The sequence below is a fragment of the Adiantum capillus-veneris genome, chromosome 11, assembly GCF_014529385.1.
Source record: "Adiantum capillus-veneris isolate H3 chromosome 11, ASM1452938v2, whole genome shotgun sequence".
In the NCBI taxonomy this organism is placed as follows: Eukaryota; Viridiplantae; Streptophyta; class Polypodiopsida; order Polypodiales; family Pteridaceae; genus Adiantum; species Adiantum capillus-veneris.
The window spans coordinates 155410543-155419643 of NC_140941.1; positions in this window are offsets into that span (position 1 = coordinate 155410543).

The following is a 9101-nucleotide window of genomic DNA, read 5'->3' on the forward strand; positions in this document are numbered from 1 at the left end:
AAATAACATCCCAGTCAAAGTGATGCAGCAAAAGGAACTAAGGGAAGAGCACTCACTTGCACATGGGTTCCATTATATACTAAGACATTACCTAGGCTAAAACAAAACCATTTCATTTATCCAATAATTTGAAGCTCCACTTGAGGCACACATGTCCATAACACCAAGAGATGAATGAGCTTTAAGGTTACTTCCCTAAGGCGGGATGTTAGATGCTATTGCAAATTGTTTTTGGGATTGTATCTTCTTCACCATGATACACTCACACAAGGCGAGGCATAATTTATCCTTTGTGGGAAAATCTAGTGTGTAGCTATGCCATTGGTGTAGGGAGTTGGTCCTTATATAATCAACAAATAGAAAGGGAAAAAACCATTGTCTTCCCACCCGCATGTGGGATGGGGTGTTTGGTAGTGAAATGGTGGGTTGAAAAGCTACAATACTTCTGAGTGAGCAGCGAGAAATCTTCTCATCAAACAACCTATCGTTGCCAACATCTTGGTGGTGTGGTCATGTTGGAATCCAACCTAGGGCTTTTTGTAGCAAGTCAAAGAGAAAAATATCGAAGCTTGCTAAAATGAATCCACCATAAACAAAATTTTCAATTGTTGCAAACTATTGGAGCAATTGGGATTTACACAATGAGTGAAGGTATTTATCAAGATGTTTGACTACAATGCCTATATTTTGACCTTGCAAATAAGTTCATTTGAAATTGAAAAATGAAATTTTTATTACTCGCAAAAAATTGGCATTGCAAAGAAAGGGGTGTAGCACTTCTATCCACTTTTAATTGCATATACATCTACTTGCTCATTGTTACACTCATTTCGTTTGAGGTGCCTTTATTCCCTTTTTTAAAGCAATAAGGCACTTGACTCTGCAAACAATGGCATTGCATTTCAATGGGTTGGTTATTGTGTGTGTGTGCGTGTCTATGAGAGAGAGAGAGAGAGAGAGAGAGAGAGAGAGAGAGAGTTGATACTAGTTGGTGGGCATATATGCTCGACATCCGGCTCTCAATACTGTAGATGTTGAAAGCTGTAATTAACCTATCACGTGAGTTCAACAGAAGGGTATTTAAAGTTCTTGAAACTTACAGAAATATATATACAGAAGGGCATTATTTTTTCAAATTTGAAAAAAACTTATAGATTTTAAAAGAAAAGGGTACATTATATTCTTAACAACATTCACAGATAAGGGGTTTTACAAACATGTCTTGAACGCACGTGATATGGTAGTTTTACACATAGTGAACCCCCCTAGTACTGAGCCAAATTAGCTAGGAATCCATTTCTTAAACCTTGGCCATGGTATAAAAGCCAATTTTTGTAACTTTTGACCTAAGTTTTGGATAATGAAGTTGAGCGTATGACTGTTGATTGCATTGACTATATTTGTTTTCTCTTCTTTCTCCCTCTTGGGTTGCAACATTGGCATTTCAAGAAGTGCGTCGGACTCGTAGGTGAAAGCTCTTCGATTTGACGTAAGTTTCTCGCATCATTTTTGTGTTTATAGTGGTGCTCATCTACGAGCTATTTTGTCTCATAACCCACAAATCAATATTCTAAATCAACTTTTAAGCATAGGAGGGGATAGAGCATGGTCTAAAGATGTTGTAGGGTGATTAGGAGACAAGAAATGAAACCTAATTTTTGTTGTTTATCTTTGGTGCAAATTTTTCCAGATGTCAAAATTAACATTTCTAAGCTTTATCTCATCATATATGACATGTTGAATTAGTGTAGCAACTTTGGTCCATTTGGACACTCCTAACTATCTCAAAAGTGATGTGACAGACTAGCGGCCGTATTAAAGAACACTTGTACACGGTTTTTTTGAGAGATTAACTATCTCTTTTAGCCTCCATGCACTAGTTGAGTCAGCTACATCCCACGGATTGACATTTTATGTCACGTTTTATGTTTGTGGTTCTCACTTTGCTAGCATCAATATGGTGAGGCTTGGTAGTCGGCCAACATTTTGGCACTGTTATTGGGGACGAGGCAACCTAGAGTAGAAAAAAACCCAAAGCATTCACTAAAATTTTCACTACTTCCTCTAGTTTCAATTCGAGTAAAATACTTTTTACTTTATCACGTTGTTGAGAGGTGCTTGAGAGTAAAGATATTCTGTAAGGACCTCAGGAGCATTAGTTTCATAGGTCGGACTAGGTAAAGGGTCCTTGAGACCAGATAGTAGTCGAGAAGGGTATCACCTAAGTAGACATTAGAGATTTGGTCAAGAAAGTTGATTTTAACCCATTCATCACTCTTTTGTCAAGTTCAAAAGAAGTAGGCTAAGTAGAAAACACTCAAGAGTGCATCTAATCTAAGGTGCTCTGGAAAAAACCAAAAGATTGTGAACAAACTTATCTTTGGAATGCCAAAGATAAATAGGGGGTTTTTGGGGTTGAAACTAGGAAAATGAACTTACCAAGTGAAGGAATAACTTGTTTAGACCATCCCCATTGATTTTGGTAACATTTGGACCATTAAATCCTGGTCGGGCCCAAATCTGGTTTGAAAACTACCAATTGTGAGGAAATTACGGAAAGTAAAACAATTTTTGAACTGAACATTGAAACCAGAGCAGGGATAAACCTCAAACCAAGGGAGAAACCAAGTCGTGAAACCAAACCTGCAAAAAAAATACAATTTTAGAGAAATTTATCTTTGGCACTCTAAATATAGATTTCCCACCAGGGGGTATATTTTACAAAATTTTCAATTAACAAAGCTTCAGTGGAACATGAGAAAGTTTGAACAAGTTTGGAGCGAAGCAAGGGCAAGGAACACCACAAAGTTGAAAACCGTTACATCCGAACCAAAAAAGGTGGCAAAACACTGGTGAACAAAGTCCAAACTTTTTGAGACTCATTGGACAAGCTTGAAATCACATATAGAAAAAAATGTCTTGAAATAGGAAAATTTTATATTTGGCACATCGAAGATAAATTTTTCACCAGAAGGGTAATTATGTTGATTTGACACCAAGGTTATCTTTCTTAGGCCATGAGAACCCCATCCACGTGATCAAATCAAGATCTAGTCTCACATTAAGCTGTAGCCATCTTTGGTGTGCCAAGGATAGCGTGCACAAAATTACAGAGTTTAAGGCACATTGAGTATATCCAGTGATTAGTAGTACGAATTGCTAGGTATTTTATGACTTCAAATTAACAATTATGGAATCACATACGGTTTGAAGTGTTGGTGTGCAGGAAATCATGTCTTGGCAGAAAAAGGGCTAAACACGGAGCAGACGCATTGCACCTGAAACAAAACGCATTATTCTAGGTTTGAAGTATCTGTTCAATTAAGTTGTTTTGAGTCCATATATGAACTTAAGATCTGGTAGAGTGTTAGAAAAATTGGGCACATTGGAAAAGAATAAGAGTAGAGCATCAACGGAAGAGAATGTAAACCAAGGGAGGCCTTTAGAGACTATAGCAAAAGAGGTGCCAGAAACTCTCTGATTAAAGCTTTGAGATGTCTTCTTTTTCAACTCAATGAGGGACTAGGATCTCATTCAAGTTCACGCATATTTTGACCTTCTTTAAGACTAACAAGTACGATGACTTGATTTATTTGGATCCTAACAAGGTATATCTAGTAAGTGTAGATGACCATACAATTGAATTGAAGAGGAGATTAGAGTGAACAAACAAGATACTTTCTATGTGGATCAAAATGGAGTGAAATACCTCAAGATACAAGATCCTGACTTGGTAGACCGATGAGGATTGGAAGTTGACACTCTAATTCCAAACAAGGTTATAAAGGAAGGACCACATGCATGTGCTAGAGTTAGACGGATAAGATTTGATAAACACTAAACCTATAAAGCGTATACCCACTGACAAACCTAGGCTTGGATTCTATTGTTAGGAAGCCAACAATGTCACGACTGATCTGGACTACTCATGCCAAACTATGGAAATTGACACCCTTGATCTAGAATTCTCATGCCAAACAAGGGAAGTTGTCACCCTTGAAAATCATGTATATTTTCAAGATAAAAGAAGAGGGTTTAGCAGGGCTTTCCACTCACCTCTTTAGGGATTGCTATAATAAAAATTTTGTTATGATGATTCCAAAGAGATTCCAAAGGAGATTGAACGTACCAAATATTGGGGACATTCAATCGGAGAAGTCATTACCGGGACAATACCTGAAACTAAATAGAACATGGGGACAAATGAAAGTTTAAAGAAAATATTATCTCTCAATATGTGCTTACACTGTCGGCTCTCTCAAAGCCATTTGAGGTCCAATGTGATGCTTGTGGTGATTGCCTTGGAGCTTTTTTGCGCCAAGAAGGGCACACCATAGCCTATGAAACACGAAGGCTCGACCTTGTTGAGCAAGCTCTAGGCATATATGAGAAGGAACTCCTCATAGTTCTACATGCCTTACACTCATGGAAACACTATTTATGGGGACTCCTTTCATTCTACGGATGGATCACCAAAGCCTTAAGTACTTCATGACGCAGACCAAGCTCTCCAACAAACAAATGAGGTGGGAAAATTTCCTTTTGCAATTTCATTTTCATATTGCTCACATTGCTGGCAAGCATAATCAAGTAGCCGATGCACTCTCAAGCCGGCCAAGAGTGAATGCGGTTTCCATAGCAACTCACAATGATCTATCTTCTATGATAGATGAATATGATATTGATCTTAATTTTAAAGATGTGATTTCAGCCCTTGAACTAGGGAAGAAAGAGGAACCATTTACTTTACAACATGGTTATCTTCGCTATGGAAATAGACTATGCATTACTAACTCACTACGTGAGAAAGTAATGTATGAATCTCATGCTCCTTCTTATGCGGGGCATAGAGGGATTCAGTCTACCCTCAAAGGAATTAGGGAACCCATCTCATTAATGAAACCATCAAGATACTAACTGAAATCTTCTCGATCAAGCACAAGAAATCAACTCAATATTATTCTTGGTGCACTGGACTGAAAGCAGCAACGAGACCATAAAAATCATATTGACAAAGATTTTTTTAAAGGAGACGCAATAATCCCTTTTTCATTAATGTTGGAGTTCTTGTTGATGCTCATTGCAAGGGTAGTTTCATGAGATGCCCCCCTTGGGAAGCCAACCACGTGCCTCGGTTCCAAATTAGAAGGCCGACAATCTCTCATTGAAGAGGTCAAAGCAAAGCTATGTGTGTCTAAAGGTGCATGCCTAAGTGGTAAAGTGGATACAAAGGCCAAGGGCAAGCAGGTAGTTTCTGATGTGTATTCTTTTTATGGTTTTTTGGGCCATGATGCTCTGTAACAAGGCCTATCAAAGGTGGCTAGTCAAAGTGTCCAAAGTGTTGAAACCATTCTATAGTACGAGACATGCATTACTGGTGCAAGACTTGTCACAAGTGCCAGACCATTTGTGAAAGATAAATTGTAGCTCAGTTGTAGGAAGCTATAATTGCCCAAAGTTCTTTGGAGAATTGGGGTTTTTTGGATGCCATCGTTCCACTCCCTAAATTGACCAACAGGAAGAAGTATATTGTGGTAGCTATTGAGTACCTCACTAGGTGGGTCAAGGCTAAAGCAACAAAGGAGGTAAATACACATGTGGTGGATCAATTTGTTTTTGATAGCATTTTTTGGTATTTTGGAGTACCATGGGTGCTTGTTTCTAATAGGGTTATGAATTTAGGATCAAGCTAATGTGAGCATTGGTCAAGAGGATGTCCATTCAACATTGGTTTTCTTTGCCGTATCATCCCCAATGCAATGGCCTAGTGGTGAGTGCCAATGGGTAAATTATCAAGATGCTAAGGAAGTTATGTGTATAAGAAGGAGGCAGAGTTAGAAGCGAATCTAGAGAAATGTTTTTGGGCATATAGGACATTTGTGACAAGGTGGCTACAAATTTCACTCCGTTTGAGCTAGTTTATGATAAGGAGGTAGTATTTCTAGTGCATACACAACTAGGAGCTTTGCAGGGTATGTGGCGAGTCTATGCCACTCAACAAGAGGTATTGAAGGATCATATTTCAAGCCTTGAGGCCTTGCAATTGGACAGAGAGGCAACAACAAGCTCCTATGTGAAGTAACGGCAGAAGAAGGCTACAAAGTTCAATCACAACCTGTCGGACAAGAAGATAGATGAGAGAGACTTGGTGATAAAGTATGAAAGCTTCTTGGATTTATTTTCTAGAAGAAGTTTGAAAAGAAGTGGACGGGTTTGTATAAGGTGCAAAAGGCCTTTCCAAATGGGACCTATGAGTTGGTGAGAGCAAACGATAAACTTCTTAGGCACAACGTAAACAGTGTGTGGCTCAAATTGTACTTGTACAAGAATCTAGTGCCTAATGTGCATCAGAGATTCTAGTCAAGGGGGTGGGAAACCCACCTAAAAGGAATGAAGTAAAACGGAGATGAAGCTTTATACATATGGTTGTGGTTTTCCAGGCTGTTTGATGGTCAGTTTGGTGTGGCAGCTTAAAAATATGTTTTCGGTTGAACATAAATGTTTAGCAAGGGGGTTGGGCAATGATGGTGTAGCCAAAGTTGGTCATTGTTGGGAAGTGTACAAAGCAATGCTATGGATGTTGACACGTACACAAGCTGGGGCGTTAAAGCAAATGTGAAAGTCTTGGGAAAGTAGGTGAGAGCAAAAATGTATTTCTAATGTGGGTTTTAGGCCAAGATGTCTCCAAAATGGGCCAATTGGGATGGTAGATCTAGGTGTCTGAAGTGTGACAATATGATTTTTGAGCCGCATTCTATATATTTAAAGATATATTCTTTTATTATGAGCCCAAAAGCCGTATAAGTTGCCCAATGGCCATATGAAAAGCCCTAAGTATAAAGCTCAAAATACTTAGTCTAGACTGACACATTGTAGCATTATCTAAGGTTTTGAATAGATTTGTGTAATTACAACTGTGAGTGACTACTCAGCAACACCTTGTAACTCATTTTTTCTCTTAATCTGGTAATCAAAATTCTATTTTGTGAATCGTGACAACCTATCTGTTAGGTTTCTAGTTTCTGAAACCTTAGAAATTGTACAAAGCTTAATCAAATTAACCTGTTTGTTAAGAAAACAATGTAGAATTGTCCAACCATGGCAAATATTGGTATTTTTGGAACCGTAATCACGACTTTACTATGGTTACAAATTTTTAGGAATGAATTCTGATAAAAACTCGCATAGTTATGAGCCCTAAAAGTTTACACTGTGGATTAAATTAATTAAATAAATTGTAAGGTTTTAGTAATCATTACTGCAAAAGACTTTTATCATAAAGTTCCTAGATATTTACAGATAATTGTAGATATTTTCAAAATTAATCATGAAAAGGTCAAATAATAGCAAAAATTTGATTTTGTGTATCTGGGAGACTGTGTGGGGTAGTAATGAACTTGCCCAGGCTGGAATTAGTTGCATGTGGCACTAGGGGAAGGCTGGGGGACTGCCTTGAGGTGCAAGTAACTCCCAGAAGCAGCCTAGGAGCCCTAAAAACCTATAAATAGGTCCCCCTCTCTTCACAAAAAAATTCAGACTCGAAGACCTAGCCATTTCTCTCACCTAGAGAGAAATCTACTCAAAAATCACAAGAGAGAAAAAACTCTAGTTGATTATCCATGGTAATTACCTTAATCTCTTTTTAATTAGCAAAATTATGCTAGTTTATCTATATTTTCTTAATTAATCCAATTAATTAAAAAGATTCAAATTATTTACACTCTAAATCACTCTCTTAATTCTTAATATTCAGTTGATTACTTAGATTAAGATTAGGAATATTAATCTAATTAATTATTAAGCCATATTAGGATTGAAATTAATATTTTTTGTCATAAATTAAGGGTAATTATACTATTTAAACTTAAATTAGTATAAGATAATTATCAAAGCTATAATAGATTGTCAAGATGCCAAAAAACTATTCTCTTAAGTTTTTGATCAGGTTTTGTAATTAACTAGGCAAAAATTATCTATTTTTAATGAAAAAACTGATGGAAAACCTATTTAGTTAGCTTGAAAATTCTTAAGTTAATAATCATAGCTAGAAAATACTATCAGGAATATGGGGTAAATTATTCATTAGCAGATAACTAATCTAAGTATTTAATTAAACTAAAATTAGCTATTTTTATCCATAAATTAAAGGGGGAAATTAGAAAAACATGTTAGATAATTATGTGCTATTTATGAAAGTTAATTTACATATTAGAAAAGCTATGATAATTATCTTGAGATTAGAAACATAATATAGCTATTTATCTAAGTCAAATTAGACAAATTCCAGCTATAAATTAAAGGAGGAAATGAGAAAAACATGTTAGATAAATATGTTCTAATTATCAGATATTTTTTACATGGTATAAAAGTTGTGATAATTATCTTGAGGTTAAGAAAATAATATAGCTTTTTATTTAAGTCAAACTAGACTAATTCTAGCTTTAAATTAAAGGGGGAAATTAGGAAAACATGTTAGATAAATATGTGTTATTTATTAGAGTTATTTTACATGTTAAAAAAGTTGTGATAATTATCTTGAGGTAAGAAAAATAATTTAGCTATTTATTTAAATCAGATTAAACTAGTTATAGCTATAAATTAAAGGGAGAAATTAGAAAAACATGTTAGATAATTATGTGCTATTTATCAAAGTTATTATACATGTTAAAGAAACCATGATAATTATCTTAAGGTTTGAAAAATAATATAGCTATTTATCTAAGTTAGATTAGACTAATTAGAGCTATAAATTAAAGGGGAAAACTAGAAAAATTACTTAGATAATTACACAGTAATTATCAAAGATAGGAATCGTGGTTAAGAAGTGGGGATAATTAGGGCATAAAGAAGAAATTAGTTTATCTAATTAAATAGGCCAAAACTGTTTACTTAGATAATTATACAATAATTATCAAAGGTAGAAATTACTGCTAGGAACCCGAGATAAATAGGTCATACATAGATAACTTTTCCTTACAATGGCCTCCTCTCCCCTTGTATCATCTCCTCAAAACACCAGTCCTCAAATAGCCCCTACCTCCAACCCTTTCTTTTCTATCAACAAGACAATGCAAACCAACACACTGATCATGGAAGACAGA